Below are 19,581 nucleotides of genomic sequence, written 5' to 3'. Positions count from 1 at the left end.
CTAATGAGGGAAAGATATGACCTTGAGGTTGGGACCCTTCTCTCTGCTCACAGTGCCTCATATATCCTCCCTACCAATGGGCATGAATAGAAGGTGGGGTGAGGTCAGCAGTGAAAGCAATCTCATTCTATAGACACAGTGAATATGGCTCCAAAGAATTCAAGAAAAATATGGTTGGAAGATGTGCTGTTCTACAAGAAGGCTGTAAAATTCCCAATGGCAAATGTAGCATAACCAGAAAATAAATATTTCACAACTTCCTGCATTAATGGACATCGCAAACAAGACACAGTAACTCTGAAAATGTCATCGGAAGCCAGTGTTCTTGGATGGCCCAGTACATGACGTAGCATCACAAGTAATAATTCAGCCAGAATTAAATACACAGGATTAGGAATGTGCAAAATGAGTTATATTGTTTCATGATTCAAAAGCCATGGCATATTGTGAATAACAATAACATTGCCCCCTTTTCTTGTGGGAAATGTGGAATAAGCCAGAAATGGGACAGTCGACAATAAAGAACAGGAAAAGATATTTCCTGGACCTGAAGAGATGGTGCCTGGACACTAAGAAGTTCCAGGTGCACTGACTGGGCATAAACAAGCACTTAAGCACTTCTTTTTGGCTATTATAAATCTCTATGATAAATCTGCTTGCAAGGCACCATGAACTTTGCAGTACTTTTTTTCTTTTTTTAGTCAAATTGTTTATATAGACAGGGACCTGGAAAAAAAGAAGAAAGAAAGTATGCCCAGTCTCCTGCATAGCCCAGGGGAGGCCCTGCCCTACATCAATTTCCATATGTGACTCTGAGTCAGTAACAGCTCCAACCATAGAAATGCTCCACTACTCTCAATCTCTATTTTAAAAACATGAATTAATTAGAGGTCTTCTGGATAATTATGAAAAAAATCAGAGCTTTGACTTAAAATTCGACAGGTACAATGAAAATGCTTCCACAGAGTTAGTGGCCAGCTTGGGGAAGGTGGGTGGGGAGGTCATGCCAGGAGCCGGATGTGGTAGCCCCTTCCAGCACCGTCCATGTCTTGACTTGAACATGGTTCGATAGGTACATTCACTTTGTGATAATCCATCAGGTTGGATACTGAAGACTTGGGCATTTTTCTGTGTACATGTTATACTTCAATAAAAAGCTTACCACCTGAAAAGAGAAAAGCACTCCCAGACATAATTAATTCTGAAGCAAAATTATTCTACAACATAGAGTCTAACGGTCTGGAAGCCTGTCCCACTCCCGCCTTGCTAAAGGGTGAATGTGGCAGGAGTTGCAGGATAAGATAAGCATGCTTCCTTTTGCTCCTGCATAGCAAGTCAACCTTGCAATTAACCTCAGCTCTGTCTTTCGGCATTTCCCCACCCTGCTTCATAAAATAGAAATTCTCTTAGAGGTTGTGTCCAGACAAGCACAATGGAAACTGACATGTCGGGATTGGAGAGCTTCCCAGAGGTGGTTAGGACTGATTGTAAAACATGTTAAGTCTGTGTTCTTTTTTCAGGCATAACTGAACCTTTGCCAGAAGAACTAATTGCCAGTCCTTTCCCACTGACCCAAATAAAAACAAAGTGAATAAATTACAGTTCGGAACCATATTCTCTAAACAAACAAACAAAAACAACAAAGCTGGCATTCGGATGACAGCGCATCAGCCTTATGTGTGGGGCGCTACCTACTCACCAAAGGGCACAGAGCTGAATTATGTCTAAGTTTTAACACCTGTTGTGAGAATTGGAGAGAGAAAAGAAATGAATGGAGTGAAATAAGAGAAACCAAACCAATAACAAAAGAACAATTTCTCTTTGTCCCCTTAATTTTGGTCAGAGATTTTAGGTATGCCTTCCTTCTCTTCCTCTTCATTTTGTGTCTGGTTTTTAGTGAACTCTGATTTTATGGGGAAATGCAGCAGAGTGTTTGCATTAGTGCAGATGCTTGCACTGTCGTGGGTGATGTTTCTTAGTGTTGGTGGGGATCGTGTGCTGGCCTGGGAACGAAAGGCCCATGTGTACTGGAACTGGCTCTGTGACTGCTAGCAGCTTCCCAGATCCATGGCCAGTGACCTCACCTTGGCAGCTTGAAATCAGTCACAGGGCAGATTTACACCACCATATTGGTCAATACTACAGGTCAAGGCTCTAGGGCAGGGAGTGACAAGAGCCACTTGTTAACTAGCAAATCACTGAGATGACCATATTGGTGGGGTAGGGGCAGCTGGTCAACTCATTCATCTCCCCCTCCCATCAAAGATCAGTAATTTTTGGGCTCCAATATGGATAGAATGGGAAAGAGAGTATCCCCTTATATTCTGTTCAAGTTCCATACCTAGAATATTGTGGTGATACTTTAAGGACAACATAGAAAAATTATTCTGTGCCTGAAGGGCACCATGGTATTTGAAGAACAAAGCCATCCTTTGGTATACGCAGGGGATTGGCCCCAGGACCCCCGTGGAAACCAAAATCCATGGATATTCGTGTCCCGTATATAAAATGGTATAGTATTTGCCTGTACCTACCTACAATACCTACTATAATGTCAATTGTGTATGTAAACACTTGTTACACTGGATTGTTTAGGGAATAATTACAGGAAAAAAATCCTAGCCATGTTTCGTACAGGCACAAGCATTGTAGGCCTCACTACATGGTACAAAAGGAGACACAAGGCGAACAGTGGCCAGACAAAAGCTGGAGAGACACTGTGGGTCTGGGAGGAGTGGGAGGCTGGAGTAGGCTGGGCCTACATGGATTTAATCTAGTGCTTGGCAGGTGGAAAATTCAAGTTTTGCTTTTTGGAACTTTCTGGAATGTATTTGATGTGTAGATTGTTGAATCTTCAAGTGTGGAACCCACAGAAACCAAGGGCTGAGTGTACTCGAACAGCTGAGTACACTGCATCTGGGAAAACAATGCACCCTTTCGGAATGACTATCTCCAAATGTTCAGAGGGCATCTGCTCATTCAGTCATTTAACAAGTATTTATGAAATGACTTCTGTGGGCAAAGCAGGGATACATTGGTGAACAAGGTGACACATTGTCTGCCTTTCTGGCTTTATATTCAGCCAGATGATAATGACAGAAGAAAGCAAGCAGATTTTTGTAAAAAAAAAAAAAAAAAAAAAGAACTTGAGAATCCTGGGGAGGAAATAAGAGAGTGAAAGTGCTACAGGAGCTGAGAAATATGGTGGAAAGACTCCAATGTGGTGGCCAGAGGAGGGTGTGATGTGACACTGAGGCCCAAGGAGAGAAGGAGCCAGCGCATGAGAGAGAGGGAAGAGCACACGAGGAAGGGCCGAAGGGTGCTAAGGGTCTGCGTGGCAGGGAGCTCTGGTGTTTGGGGTCCTAAGATATAGCAGGGGCTTCAGGGAAGAGCTCAAGGGTAGAGATATGGCAGTCGGTCACACTGGCTGTGGGCCTTGTGGGGAGGAAGGTGGCTTCTGTCCCAAGAGCAGTGGTGAGTTGTGAAGGGCTCCCATGGGGAGCGGTTTGACATATTTTTTATGTTTAGGGCAGACCAGGAATCAGTGGTGGTATATGTATGTACAGCAGGGAGCTGGGCAGAGGGCAGACTTTTGGGGGCCTCTGAGGGCAGGGTTGGAGCTACCAGGTGGAAGTTGTAAAGAGGTGGGTGTCAGAGTGCCCATTCATTTGAAGATGCGGTTTGCTGGGCTTAACCCTCAGCTCTGCATCTTATTACCATGTGGCTACCACTGTGGGCTGTGTGGATGAATTTAGATAACACTGCATTACAGACATCATACCTCACCATTCATGTGCCATTCACGTCACTGCCTGACAATGTAGTGTGCACCCTGCACGGTAGGCCTAGTGATCCAGTACAGTCCAAAGCAGGTGCTCAGTAAACCTTAGGTACTGTCAATACCACTGTGTATTAAACACCTGTCAGAGGCAAGCTCATGTGGTAAGAAGATGGCCACTTATCAGGGTCACTGTAGAGGACAGCAAGGACAGAGGGTTGAATTTGATGTCCTCAAAGAGCCCCTCCAAAGATAATTTATACTTCTTTTTATTGCTGCACCTCTACCATAGTCACTGTCTGCAACTCATTCTCCCTGCTCCCTGACCTGTGAAAGCCTCTCTGCCTTGAGTAGAGCAAAGCAAAGTGTCCTCCCATGGGCTCTGTGTGACAGGAAGCCTGTTTGTTTTTGCAGCATGCCACACCCTGTGTCATGTGTGGACACTGCATGTGTCTCCTCTGACAGGGTAGATGGCACCACCTGCCACCACCTACTAGGAATGTAATCTAGTGGGAAAAGAAGGCAGGTTTGTGGCGGACTATAGATAATTAGATTGTGACAGAAGCTTTCTGGTGTGACAGTGACAAGCCTCAATCACTTCTCCCCGCTCACTCACTATTCTGCTGTGCACCAAGGATGCTGTAGGGACTGGAGACACAGTCCCACCATCACGAACATGACAGCCAAGGTTCTTACCTCCACAGAGCTTTCTCTTTCCATGTGGGGAAGACAGACACTCAACTAGACAATAAGCAAACAGGTAAACTAACTTCAGAGAATGACGAGTGTTTCCAAAAATGAAATAAGACAGAGCATGGTGGGTGGCCACTCAGATAGGGTGGTTACAGAAGCTAAGGCTTGAAGCATCCAAGTCTAAAGCCAGTAAGAAAAACAACAAGGCTGGAATAATGAAAGTGCTGGAGAGATGGAATGATACAGATGGGAGCATGTGGTTTCGATTTTATAGTACAACTAGGTTTTAGAGGCACTTGGAGTTGTTTGGGAAACTACAGGTGCTCCTTGACTTATGATGAGTTACATTCTAATAAATACTTTGTAAGTGGAAAGTGCATTTAATGCAACTCACCCACTGAACATCATCACTTAGCTGAACCTATAGTTGGGCAAAATCCTCTAATACAAAGCCTATATTTAAATTTTTACCTATATTATAGGTAAAATTTATATTATAGCCTATATTATAACAAAGCCTGTATTATAAAAAAGTGTGGAATATCTCATGTGATATATTAAACACCTGTATCTAAAAGATGTTGGCAACACAGTCTTCCATAGGTTTTTCTCCTGGCGATTGGCTGGCTGACTGGGCACTGCTGCTGACCAGCACAGCAGGGCAGGACTAAATTATACACTGCCATGCCAGCGTAGGAAAAAAATCCAAACTGAAAATTTGAAATGCAGTTTCCTCTGAATGCCTATCAGTTTCGCATCTGGTAAAGTCGAAAAATCCTAAGTCAAACCCTTGTGAATTGGGAACTATGTGTATTGGTTAAGTTCAGTGAATAAACAAAGCCCTGAAATATGGGTCAGGATTCTTGAATATTTTCTGCTTTCAGTTCCTTCAGTGCTCAGTGCTGCTTTAGATGTAACAGGAGTTTGGTAAGCGTTTTGTTGTATTTGTTGATATGCATTGCTTTGAAATGACCCAAGAAGCAGAAAAGACTAGGGATGAATATTTGAATAGATTAGTTCATAGGTGAATGTATAAGGGGCACTATCCCTTCATTCGCCTATCTCTCCGCATGCCTCTTCAAAGATGGCCCTGCCCAGGCTGCACCAGAGTAGTCAGTACAGAGGTGGATGACGAGGCCTGGATATGGAAGTATTGCCTGGGAGTGACAGAGTGACAGTGACCAACGACCAGCAGAAGGCACTCATGTGGATCCCGGACACATCAAATCAAGGTGATTCAGAGAAGGACCACATGTAAAACAGAAGTAGAGCATGAGATCAGGCCTGGAACTGGTCAGGAACTTTTATTCTTTCTTTCCCAGGAGTAGTACCAGAGTTTCAGTGAAAGAAGGTTCTGACATAGGAAGAATGTGCTATGCACATGCAGGAGGAATATGTGAAGATCTGCCAGTGCATTCTTCTACTTGACATGCTTCTACTGTGACAAGTCTATACCTCTTATGAACATCACTATTCAATGGATTTCCCTTGCTCAGATTTCTTGCTCACAAGGATTATAATTTCTGGTTTCCTGTGCAGCTTTCCTACAGGAAGAGAGTGTACCAACCACATAGCATGACCACATTGCATCTGTTCTCTCTAAACAGCAATCATCAGCATTCTGGTTTATACATCGTTTTTTGTGTGAGATTCCTTAAGGGGAGTCAGATGTTTTAGGCTTGATCTCTGAGAGTGCTGGCCAAATCCAGGTATTGTTTCCTTAACGGATCATTTTGAGGTCAATTGGTCTTATTCTAAAACATTTCTAGTTTTTTAAATTTTCAATCTCACCACTAGATCTGCTTCCTTGTACAAATTGTCTTTTCTCGTGTACACCACCAGCCAAATAGTCTCTGCATAATGAGGTTTGAAGAGTAATAATCTCATCTGACTTCTAGGTGAGAAGTCATCTATTTTAAGGTGACAGTGTAAAAATTTAAATATAATAGAGATCACATACATCTCCCTGGAACCTGATTGAACAGTTCTGTTAAATGGCTGTAACTTCCTTGCACCTAGACGATGGCCCAGATGCTTGAGGACAGCAGCTCCCAAGTCTGTTCATGGCCTTACAGTGCCATGAAACATGAATACACATCACCTGGGAAATCCTGGGTCAGACAAAGTTAAAGTGTGTTTATTTTTGCTATTTTTTGGTTGGTTGGTTGGTTGGTTATTTTCTAAGCACAGGACTTCTCTCAGTCTTATTAATTAGGCTAGTGCACTGTCCAAGTATGAAATGTGTTATGATGCTTTTCCCGAACTGATTTGACTAGAAATTCCTTTTATTGGGAAGCATTTCTCAGAACATATGTCCAAAGTAGATACTCAGTTTTCCTGTTGCTGGGACGAAATACCTGACACTCACAATTTAAAGGAGGAGAGGTTTAATTTAGCTTATGGTTTCATAAATCTGTAAGTCTATGGTCAGCTGGCTCCAAGGCAGAAACATCATGGCAGAGCAAAGCTGCTTAGCTCATAGTGGTGGAGAAGCAGAGAAGGGGAGCAGCACCAGAGAGAGGAAGGGGCCAGAGGCCAATACACACCCTGAGGTCATGCCTTCATGACCCCAGACACACTTGGAAGTGTGCTCCATTAATCGCCTGGGTGGCTCCCAAGCCAATCAAGTTGACACAATCGAGCTTGCCTGTCACACTGGACAACATGACTCTAATACATTTTCAGAGTCTCTCATGATGTCTCTCATCCAGACAGATGTGGGCAAACAGGGGCTCCCCAGAGACTCATGGAAAGGGGAGCTCCACAGGAGGGAAGGAAAAGAAAGCATGGAGCTTCGTAGGTCACAAGGGAATAGGTTCAGAAATAGCAGAAGCCTCATTGTAGGGGAGCAAGGCAGTAGCCCACTTTTACCTGTAGGCTCTTTGTATGCTGTAACCCCAGAGACACCAGGCAGGGGGAACCCAGGGGCAACAGTGACCTCAGGATTGTGAAACACAGTCATCCTGCAGAATGGACAACAGGGCCACTGTAAACACGTGAGGAGAGGTATTGATTTAAATTTCTAGAGAAATAATTCAGAAAAGTCCTCTTTATCTTCCATTAATTACCAAGCCAAATGATCCCCAACAGAAAGGACCTGCCCCTTACCCCCCAACACATCTCTCACCCCTCCCAGCCCATGGGTGACTCCATTGTGCCAATTGTCTGGACTGCTTCTGTGCCTAAAATGAGCTGAAATGAAATAAAAAAGCAGAACATTCTGTTTAAACAGTTATGGTTTAAAATGTCCCATTTGCCTTTTATTAGGCGTATAGAGCTCATTGTGAAGTGTATTTCAATTTCTATAAATACACAAAGAAAAACAGGACACATTTCCCACCATGAGCAACTCCAGCATTTGGCTATGTCAATCAAAAGAGAAACCAAAGAAGAAAATTGAAACAAAAACAAAGAAAACTCTTGTAACTGCACAGGGAAGTTTCCGTGTGTACAATAAAACCTGAACAACTCTTTGCCTTTTTTGAAATCTGATTAAGTGAAACTTTGCAGAATATTTATAGAGCAGCATATATGTCACAGAAGTTTGTTCTACAAAAATATTGTTTTTATCACCTTAGAAAGAAGGAAGTATTCCAAGAGGCAGTTGCAGCTCTAATTTTGAAACCATTAAAATACAACTTAAAATGTCCATCGAGCCAAGGCACCAGTCCATTTGTATTTGTTCTTTTTGAGACAGGGTCTCTCTATGTAGTTCAGGCTGGACTTGTGCTTATTATTTAGCCCAGGCTGCCCTTGAACTTGTAGTGATTCTCTTGCCTCAACCTCCTGAATGCTGGGATTACAGGAAAATGCCTTCTTTCTTGGCAAGTCCACTTGTTTATAGGTCAGTAATTTAGAAGATTTCTTAATTTAAGAAAAGAAAAATCCTCCAGCAGGTTTTGCAGATCAATTTTTGGACTATTTTTTATTTATTTGTTTGCTTCTAGCAGTAGAACTATGAAAGTCTTGGAAAGACTGGGCATGAAAACTGCTGGTATAGTCAAAAGCCACCCCCTGTGCTCTTGTTTCAAATAATTCCTGTCTAAGCTCAGGCTGTACCTGGTCCAGGCAGCTGCTCTCCCTCAGCACAGCCTGTTTCCTGAATGCATTAACTGTCTTGTAAAGACCCACTAACACATCTGCATCAGCATGTCCTAATCCCAAGCCAGGTGTGAAAACACACACCTGCACATGTATGCACACGCTCACTCCAACATCGAAGAGGACAGCACCTAGGAGAACAGAAACCACTCCTGCCTTTTCTCCTCTTACTGGGGACTCCTGAGTTTAGCATGATGGCCTGGACACAGAAATATCCCTTTTCCTTCTGGTTGCACCATCTCCTTTGCTTTAACCTTACACATCTCCGCAGAACCACCAGGCCAGGAAGCTCTGCAGAGAAGAAGGCGATTTCTGGCTCCTGTTTCCTCCTCTCACTCCATGAAGTTCTCAGGGGCCCACCATGAAGGAGGCAGAGACCCTTCCTGAAAATTCACTCAGCCCAACTGCCCACCCCATGGCCTGAGTAGGGAGGATGGAGGTGAAGAAACACTTTCTATTGAACACAACATGGGCCAGCTGAATCCCTTTTGACAAACACTTAAGTATCCTACCATTATTTATTGAGTACTGAGAACACATGAGACTCAATATTGGGTGTTGGGAGGACTCAGGAAACTTCAAGCAGAGGCTTCTGCCCTCAAGTGACTTGTGTACTATCTACACATATTAGAGGCACATGGAAAGAACATTCCACTGCCTTGGTTCACAGAGGTCATTAGCAGAAAGAAACACCACCAAGTCAACTGGGGAAGTAGCTCAGCCTGGTCAAGTGGATGCCTTGATCAGGAGGTGGACTCTGATTTCAGCAGGGTGGGTACATGAGAAGGATGCAGCCACCTGCCTTCCCAAATGTGACCTCATTTTCGTAACAATTCCTGTGATGTTCATATTGGAATTCCCGTTGTTATAAATAAGGAAATTGAGGGACAGTCAGCAGCTTTCCCAAGATCAGGCAGCTGGTAAGTTAGTAGGCTGTCAGACAGCAAGAGCAGCAGTTCAGGGTATGGTTAGAAGACAGGCTCTGGGGTCAGAATCCTGGCTTTCCTGCTTGCAACTCATGTGGCTTTAGGCCAATCACATCATCTCTTTGTGCTTCAGTTTCTATATCTGTAAAATGGGGGCTAATAATAGTCTTTACCTCAAGGGACTGTTTTTTGTTTGTGGTACTGGGGATTAAACACAGAGGCTCTTGCAGTCCCAGCAAGAGGGCAAGTGCAATGCGATGAGCTACATACCCAGCCCTCCTTATTTTATTTGAGACAGGATATCACTAAGTTGTCTAGGCTGTCCTTCAAGTTGCTATCCTTCTGTCCTCAGCTTCCCAAGTAGCTAGGATTACAGGTGCCTGCCACTGGGCCCATCTAGTCAGCTTAGTGGGGCTGGGTTTTTTAAAGTGTTTTTTTTTTAAATTGTTTGTTTTTGTTTTGAGATACTGGGGATAGAGCCAGTATTTAAATTTTGAGATAAGGTCTGGCTAAATTGTCAGGTGGGACTTGAATAGGAGTACAGGCCCTTGACGCTGTGCCTGGCTTTGTGGGGCCAGTGTGGTTTTAGCACTTTGGGGTGATGTGGGACAGTGCTTTGCAAATACTAGACAATAAACAGGCAAGATAAGTGTGCCAGGGACCAGCTTCAAATGTCCAGATTTTACTGGGCCCTTGTTCTGCTAAGAGGAAGCCACGTACCAAGTCCTCGCCAATCTTCGTGATGCTTTCGTCACCAGAAGCAAAGAAAACTACAAGGGAACTTCTATTCTTGGCTTAATTCTGATGAAAAAGAACTTAATGACTACTGCATAACTTCCAGGAACCAAGAGAAAAAAAATTTCTGTGTCATTCAGGGTCAAGTTGAGGAAAGAGAATACCAGGCTGGGCTGACCCGAATCTGAAACAGGCTTCTGAAAGTTCAGAAAAATGAGCGCTGTGCTCCCCTCAGCCAGAAATATGATTCACAAGAAAGGGATATTGGAAACAAAACAAAAAATGGCTTTAGAGCACAGGCTCGTAAATAATTCCTGTGAAAAAGAACAGGAAGACAGCAGCCACTGATAACCTCCAAAGCGTTCCGACGTGGACAGGACGTGTGTGTGTGTGTGTGTGTGTGTGTGTGTGTGGGCAGAGGATGCTGGGCTGAGCAAGAGGAAGGCAAGAAGGGTGCGGCAAGGAGCCCACACTGAAGGTCAGGCCAGGGTCACACTTGACATTCATTACTTTGTTTTATCCTTCACAACCTTAAAAAGTAGATGTTACGAGTTTTGTGTTTTGGAGTAAGAGCTTTGTATTGAGAAGGTATGTGATATCCTGGGAATCACAGGAGTGGTTGAGGGCAGAGCTGGGATTCAAACCCAGAACCAGGTGGATGCAAAGCCTCATCTCCTCTGCAGCTCTGCCTGCTTCCCCCTGGGCACAGCAACCTCCATCCTGAACATCTGCTGTAGCGGGCCATGAGTGCTTTTGGCACCGATAGAGACTTTTGTCTCTCTTATTTGGGTGGAGGTTTTCTTCTCATTCTATCAACTTGCTGGGGCAGGTGGAGCAGGCCAAGTTCTGGGCTGCCCAGGCAGAAGGTGCCGCTAGCCTCAAGCTGCAGACTCAAAGCCAGGGCCCACTGTGGGCTCCTTCTTAGCAGCATGGCCCCTGATCTAACCTGGTTTTCTCCACTTGGTGATGTCAGCTAACCTCTTTTTATCAAAAACAGGTCCTCAACAGTGGCATTCTGAAAATGGCATTGAAGGACTTGCTGGGACACTGAGGACACTCTTGACCTCAGCTTTATATTTTCATTTTTCGAGTGGCTGCTCCTCTCCATGTGAAGGTCAAGTACCTCAGAGAGCAAAGTGTGGAGCCTTGCCCATCTGATAGCTGTCTCATTCTCTACTGAGAAGATTTCTTTTATCTATCTTCCTTCAAGCTTTTCCAGTCTCTTTTCCAAGCTTCAAACACTTGGTGGTTCTGTTTCCTCTGAAGTCTAACTGAAACACTGCTCTGCTTTCCAGCTCTGAGTCCCCAGAGAGGAGCAGGGGCTCCCAAGGGCAGGCCCTGGGCCATCCAGTTGGTTTTCTGGGCAACGTCTCAGAGAAGGACAAGGTTCAAATGCTGCAGATAGGGGTAGGACAGAGATACATTACTGGAGATTTCAGTGACTCTCTGCCATGAATCCCAAAGTATGTATGAAACTGAGAGATAAGTCCATTAAGGAAAGGTTACATGGGGTTTAAGTAGCACCAACTAAAGTTCAAATGTAGTTCAAAATCCTCTGAGCAGAGGTTGCACCAAGCAGAGAGTAGCCCAGGGAATCTGGCAACTAGTATAGGGCCTTCACCATGGAAAGGGGTCAGTTTTAGGATGCAAAAGCCTGTTATTGGGGGACTGGGGTAACTAGCAGGGAGTATGTCCCTTGAATAGAGGAGGAGACTGGGTTGTAGGAGAAAGCTAAGATATAGGGGCAACATGCTGAAACTGATTTGAGCTACTAACCCAGGTTTCCTCTGTTATCTCTATTCAAAGGATGGGGTAGGGCTAAACCTGGAGGGGGGAACTTTTGTGAGATGAGCCATTAAGCTCACAAGACTGTAGAAACAGAAGCACTGTGGATCATTACATCAGAAACTCACCCAAAGCCAGCCAGCCATAGTGGAGCATGCCTATAATTCTAACACTCCGGAGGCTGGGACAGGAGGATCAAAAGCTGATATTAGCCTGAGCTACATAGTTCAAGGTCAGCTTGGACTACATAGTGAGACCCTGTCTCAAATAAACAGAAAAACAAACAAACCCATCTCAGTTCAGATTGAGATCTGCCACATAACTTACCTTATGCCCTGAAGGTAATGTTTATGTTTCATGTAAACTTCCTATTATTTTGTTTATGGGCAATAAGCACCTTTTTTTAGTAAGCATTTTAAATACACCAACCTTAATTCATTGGCATTATTTGTCCAGTGAGCTTTGTCCTTCGTCATGGACATTAGGACAGCATAGGGCTGAGTGGTACCCAATTTCAAACCAGGAAAATAGATGCTCCCTGCCTTGAGGGAGCTGCTACAAGAAAGAAAGCACAAATGAAGTCGCAAAATCACATAAAGACATGTATATTACATGCCAGGATAGGTGTGTAGATGACATAGGAGGCTACCTAGAGGAGCAGGAGCTGCAGGCTGGCAGAGTGAGGAGCAGTTTCTCGGAGTGGTGGTGGTGCTGGGCTGACTGGTGAAGGGTGAGATAGGCAGAGAGGGAACTGCTCGGTGGAGGCACAGCCTATGTAAAGTTTCAGAGGTGCCAGAAATGTAGGGTGTTGTGGGGCAAGGAAAAGATGAGGCTCCCTATAGCAGAGCTGGTCATGCTTGGCCCCAGAGGAAGAAAGTTTGGATTATTAGAGGTGGCTGGGTAATTTCAGCCTGAACAGTTGGACTCTTGGAAGGTGAGGATCCACTAGAGGTGAATGACAGATCCCAGGTTGTGTACGACATTTAGAGCAGAACCAGACACCAGGAGACCAGTGTGTGAAGCAAGCCTGAGACAGGAAATCTGGATTTAACTGAAAGTAAAGGGTGCAGAAAGAAGGGAAGAGATGAGCTGGCGAGATGTGAACTTTGTCTTTTTCTTTTTTTTTTAAAGCAAACAACATCTGTAACTTCACAACTTGAGCATAATAATTGTGTTCATACCTTGGTACATAGTTTTCAAGAAGTTTCTCCTGCTCATACATTTCTTTGGTTTGAGTCCTAGCTTTGCTACTTTAATAGTTGTTTAATATTGGGCAAATTCCTTCACTTTTTTAAGTCCTTCAAGTCCCACTTTTTCCTTAATTGCATATGGACTGATATCCTACCTTGCTGAAAAGAAATTGTGCAATCTATGCAGGTGCTCTTAACACTGGACTTGCACATAGCGAGTGCTCAATGAATGCCTGCCTGGGTGCTATTATATAGTTCTACTTCATTCTTTTTCAAATGCTTGCACAGCTTGAATATATCGTAATTTATTTGACCACTCTCTTTTGAATACATATTTAGGATGTTTCTAACATTACTGTTATAATTTTCTAGTGCAATGCTGTCATAAATAGCCTTGGATATTTAACTTTAAGGAACTTCTGCTATAAAGTAGATTCCTGGAAGTAAGAAGAATTGGGCTATAATCTGACACATTTCAATGCTGTTGGATATTGAGTGATACAAAGGACAATTAGGACTTAGTAGTTGCTGTCAGGAGGAGAAAGAATTAAAGTTGGCTTAAAAATCTGTAAACAACATTTATAATCAAATAAAAGACTTTCAGACAATAAGATATTCCTTCTCCCCCCCTCCCCTCCTTTAAACATTTTGGAGCTTTCTAACCTACAAAAGGAACTGCCTTCTTTTATTTACAATGCTATGGATCTTAACACTCAAGTATTGTATGCTGTTGTTATTGCATCCCCCTAAAACTGTTCTGCCCCATAGTACCAGAGAAAATGACCTTATATAGAGAAAAGGTCTTTATAGAGATCATCAAGTTGAAATGGAAGTATGAAGATAGACCCTAGTCTAATATGTCTAATGTCTTATAAAAAGGCAAAATTTGATGATGGAGACACAGGGAGGAAATGGACATCCACAAGCAAAGGAGGAAGGCCTGGAACAGATCTTTTCCTTGGAGGCTTCAAAAGGAAACAACCCAATGGATTCCTTGATTTTAGACTCTAGCCTCCATAACTGTGAGACAATGAATTTCTCTTGTTTTAACCCATTGAGTTAATATACTTTGTTATGGAAGCCTTGGAAAAGTTATACAGTTATCCTTTATATTTTTAATTTGCTGTATGTTGATTGGGTTATGATCCTTGATACATGACATGTTGCCATCACTGGTCAGTGAATATGTAGTTTCTGTTTGGTGGAAAGTTCACGATGTTTCTGCCTCACCATAGGCCTATCACAATACAGCTATTGACCATGGACTAAAACCTCTGAAACCATAAGCCAAATAAACTTTTCCCCTTTTGTTTTTCTCAGGTGTTTTGTCACAGATCTGGAAAGTTGACTGACAGTATCATATTGCATAGTCATCCATCTTGTCATACTTTGCTGTAGTTCATTTGTTTCACTACTTCACTGTTTTGAAATACAAACATCAGGACATTCTCATTTACCCCATTGTTTCTACTATTTCAGCATAAAGGCCTAGTGGAGATCTTCAATTTGGAGGAGGAGTCTCTCAGTTAGGACTGGCTGGGCTCAAAGCTGTAGGGTCTTCCAGTGTCAGTGGCTCTCAGAACTTCATACATGGCAACCTGAGGACCTGCTTATTAAAATAAAGCATTTCCTTTTGGTCACCACCCAAGAGGATAGAATAGTTGAGTGACTCATATTCCTCTGATTACAAATGGTGAGTAGAAGGAAATGTTAATATGAGTCAGAATTTACCCAGTGGTTTTAAGTAAATAACCCTCAAATAGTCTCTTCCCCTTAAGTTCCTAAATGAGAGCAGTGTGATTCTTTCTGGAGAGAAGTGGTGTGGTTTGGTAGGAATAGCATGGCTTCCAGCCACTCCCTCTTACTGTGTGACCTTGGGCAAGTCACAGGATGAATTGGTTCTTACAGATGCTCTTAATTCCAAGATCAGAGGCACACTGCCTCCCTTCTCTGTTCATAAACTCATTTCTAGTTCTCAAAATGAATAAGTGGGATCTATAGGTTTGGGGTAAACAGGTGTTGGTAGCTAGCTGTGCTATACCTGTATTTGTACGGCCACAACTGGACCAAAGCTCCCTCCTCTGCCATCATCATGGGGCTCTGGAAATGGATCTTTCATATTCTGTCATGCTTCTGGCTTCTCTGTGAGCCACAGGTTATTCTGTGTGCTCTTTGATGCTTTTCTAAAGGCTATGTAAAGGACATTTTCAAAGGTACAAAATCAAGAGAGCTGGAGATGGGACAGGAAGGAATAATGGAGGGACAAAGTCCAACCAGTGTAAACATAAAAATAAAATGACCTTTGTGCCATAAATGAGGGGATTGGAAGAAATGGCTTATTATACAGCCAAAGTATTTGAAATGTAGAATTTGCTAGGTTGGCAGATTAATCCCATTTATGCTAGAGAAAGTATTTCATGACATTAAAGAATTTATTTGTTTGCTAATCTGCTTCAAACTCCAGAGGCCTTGTTACAAAATAATGGGGTGGAGGAAAAGTAAAAAGCTAGGAAAGGAGGAAGGAATTTCATTCGTATTTTGGCTATAAGTTTGGTTAACTGAATGGCTAATGAGAACTTCTAAAACACTATAGAATCCACTCCATGAATGCAGAATATATTACTGTATTTATAATATAGGACTGTAGAGTTTGGTTGCTTTGGTTAGTTTTTTAAAAGTAAGTGTGATCTTTCTCTGTAAACTCATAAGCAAGAACATATTTTTTCTGCTATTTCAAAACTAGGATTTGAAATACTTGTTTGAGAGAGAAGAAAATGAAAAATAAATTTAGACTCCTAGCAGTCTTTACTCTTCACTACTGGATTTATTCAGAACAACCACCAAGAGTGATGAGAATTTGGAACAGTTCCCTTTCTTCCCAGTTTAAAAGCCCCTTTCCCCTAAATGCAAACAAACATTTGCTTTACTGTTGCCTTTTCCCTTGCGGATGGACTACACAGTGCAATAGCCAAATATTCTCTTAATCTCTTTTTCAAAGACTATAACCTCCTTTTGGGAAGGCAGTCATTTTGTTTTGTTCCACAGCACCTTGACAATGCCGAGAAAACATAATCCTTTACTTACAATGGAATCTCAGATTTGCTGTTCCATTACCCGGTAGCCTAAGCATTTGTATTAAAAGACAGTTAAGCTTTTTTCAGTGAGGCATTTCCTTCCTTACCTTCCTGACAGAAAGTTCTGCTTTATTTTTAGTAATATCCTGGCTCTTGGCATTGTATTTGTGCACATAATCCCTTCACAATAATGCTCAGCACTCTGGTGGCACAGTTCCCCCAAGGAACTCAAAGACCTTTACAAACGTTAATTAATTCTCCCAGCACCCCTGTGTGAGATGGGTGAGTATTCCATTCCAATTGGTATATTATTATTCCCATTTGTGATTTTGCCAAAATTCTTTCACCTTCTTCCCTTGTGCTTCCTGATGGAATTCATCTCTAGTCCACTGGGGCTGACTAGTTAAGTCCATGGTAAAGGAACAAAGCAGCAATAAAAGGAAACTAAAAAGAACTAGAATGAACTGTGATATCCAGAAGGCTGGAGGGCCCAGTGTGCATAGCAGTGCATCCCCATAACCTCCACTTCTCCACTCCTATTAATAAATTGGCGAAGGGGAGAGGGGAAGAGGGTCTCAGGTTCCTTCCTGTTCATGGAGACCAGAGGAAAAACCCAACACTGGGTGACAGTGACAGACAACTTCCACCCAGGAAGTTGGGCAAATTTCCATGAGTATACAGATTGTTTCTAGGGCTGGGGGGCTCTAGGATGATGACATCTACTTTATCCCAAGAAGGTGAAAGATACAGAGCATTCCCAAAGCCACTGGAAAACTTCTTATTGTTCTTTGGGTCAGAACAATCTTGCTTTGTGCAAAAATACCACTGCCATATTTTTTCAGAGACACCAACTTTTTGTTAGAAAAATCTACCAAAAATCCTAGGGTTTTATAAAAGTTTGGGCTCTTGTGACATATAAAATGTTTAAACTAGAGTACTAATATTTCTATATGTACTTGAATGATTTCGCCAGTTCTTAGCTTTTACAGATACTTTAAGGTTAAAATGGGAGCCATGTGCAGGGATAAAACAGTGAGTTGTTGAAGGTGAACCTGGGAGAGACAGCTCAAGAGGCTTAGCCCAAGCAGTTGAAATGGCTAACCATCATCCTCTGACTCTGTTCTTTTCAACATTCATCAACCTTTCTGATGAATTCCTACTGAGAAGTTAGATGGAGGAGGCCAAGCACAGAAGGCCACAAATTTGTTTGTGTGTGGAAAAATGCAAAGAACAAAAGGTAATTATAATTTTTAAGTTGGACTAGAGGACAAATTATTTTCCTCCACTTAAAATGGAAGCTGGAGATGAACTTTGCGATGGTTGTAGGCTTTTCCACATTCATGTAAAATTAAATTCTGGGAAAGTGTAAAAATGATCTGAATTTGAGATAAAATGCGAGAATTTGATCAATGACAAAATTATTTGTGCTCTAATTTTTTTTTCTGTCAGAGGAAAAGGATGTTTATTTGCATATAGGAGATTTTCCAGAGCATTTATTTATTTAGAAACACAGAATACAATCTGGGGTATTTCTCATGTTTCTCCTGTGCAAGTGAAGTTGGTCTTCTGAAACAAAGATGAGATTTCTTAAATATGGTATTCTTAAAAATCAATTAAAGCCTTTTGTTTTTGCTTTTGGCTAAATGTTCAAAATTGACTAGTGTAAATATTTCAAACAACTAAGTTCAGTAAGCATGTTCAAGTTGGTTGCCTTTAAAGGTATTTACAAAGATTGAATTAATTGGCTTAATTTTTTAAGTACATGTTTGAATGACTACTTGGTTGCTAACATTTACACTCCATGCAGATTTAACTAAATTTTGCTGAAGCCCTTCTTTAGTTCTGGAAGTCTTTTTGTTATCTTGTTGGGAGAGTGATACTGTTAACTCTATTTAGCAAATGTGAGAACTGAGACAGGAGTTGCAGGGGCAAAGCTAGGAGAAGGCAGAGCTGGTGTTTAAACTCTGGCCTTGTGACCCTCCAATTTTATCCTAATTCCACTGCAATACTCTAGCTACTTCTCAAACTGTAGTAATCTTTTTAAAAAATTTTTATTTTATTGGTACAATTTAGGTATACAATATAATGACATTCATCATTGGAAATTTGCACCTTTACATAATCTCTTTTGGTTCTTATTTTTCCCCCTTCCCCTGCCCTCCCTTCAACCCCTCCATCCCTCCGTATTTACAAAGACTTAGTTTCCATTTTTCATTTTCTCATATCAATTCCATTCTCTTCTTTCCTTTCCCCTAACCCTCCCACTTCCCCTTTGCCCCTTTTCTTCCTATTTCACATTATCTATTATACCATTTAGTCCTTATTTACACTTTGAGTTTCACACACTAGAGAAACTATTCAGTATTAACACGTGTGTCCTATTTATTTCACTTAAGAGTATGGCCTCTGCTCCTGTGCGCCCTTCACCCCCTCCACCCTTCCCTATGTACATAGACATCATTTGCATTTTTTTTCTTTTCTCATAATTTTTCCTTTCCCTTCTTTCCTTTCCTCTTCCCTGCCCTTCACCACTACATCTTTGGACCTTTAAACTTTTTTCAAATTATCAATTATTCATTTTAATCATTTTAACCTTTATTTACATTATCAGTTTCTCATACTAGAGAAACTATTCTGTATTTACACGTGTCCTCTTTATTTCACTTAAGAGTATTGCCTCAATGTGCATCCATTTAGCTATAAATGTCTCTAATTTCCCATTTTTTATGGTTGAGTAGTACTCCATTTTATAAAAAAAACCCCACATTTTCTTGATCCAGTCTCCAATTGAAAAGCATTTGGGCTGCTTCCAAGTTTTAGCTATTACAAATTGTGCTGCTATGAACATGGGTGCACATATATCACTGTGCTATGATTCTTTTAATTCTTTGGAAAAGAAACCCAGCAGGTGGATAGCTGGGTCAAATGGGCCTTCCAGTCCTAGTTCTTTGAGGTATCTCCATACTGATTTCCACAGTGGCTACACCAGTCTACACTCCCACCAACAGTGGAACACTGTTCCTCTTTCCCCACAGCCCCACCAGCATTTGTTATTGGTTGATTTCATGATAGCAGCCATTCTTTCTGGAATGAGGGGGAATATCAGCATTGTTTTCATTTGTGTCTCTCGAATGACCACTGACGTTGAACACTTTTTCATATGTTTATTTACTATTTCTACTTCTTTATCTGAGAAATGTCTGTTCATTTCAGATGCCCATTTTTGGATTGGGTCTTTAAATTTGGGAGGTCTAATTTTTTTAAAGTTCTTTATAGATTCTAGATAGTAGACCTTTGTC

At 42.0% G+C, this 19,581-nt stretch overlaps 1 protein-coding gene across 5 annotated transcripts in view; it reads right to left on the bottom strand.

Annotated features, from left to right (window-relative positions):
* Afg2a (AAA ATPase AFG2A) overlaps positions 1 to 19,581 on the bottom strand; it is a 360,481-nt gene that overhangs the window by 40,564 nt on the left and 300,336 nt on the right. The gene's annotated exons all lie outside the window — the stretch shown is intronic.

This window comes from Heterocephalus glaber, unplaced genomic scaffold (assembly GCF_053883595.1).
Source record: "Heterocephalus glaber isolate CG9 unplaced genomic scaffold, H.glaber_assembly_v1.0 deba00001586, whole genome shotgun sequence".
In the NCBI taxonomy this organism is placed as follows: Eukaryota; Metazoa; Chordata; class Mammalia; order Rodentia; family Bathyergidae; genus Heterocephalus; species Heterocephalus glaber.
Note: the sequence above shows the minus strand (reverse complement) of the source record. Positions and strands in the feature narration are given on the sequence as shown.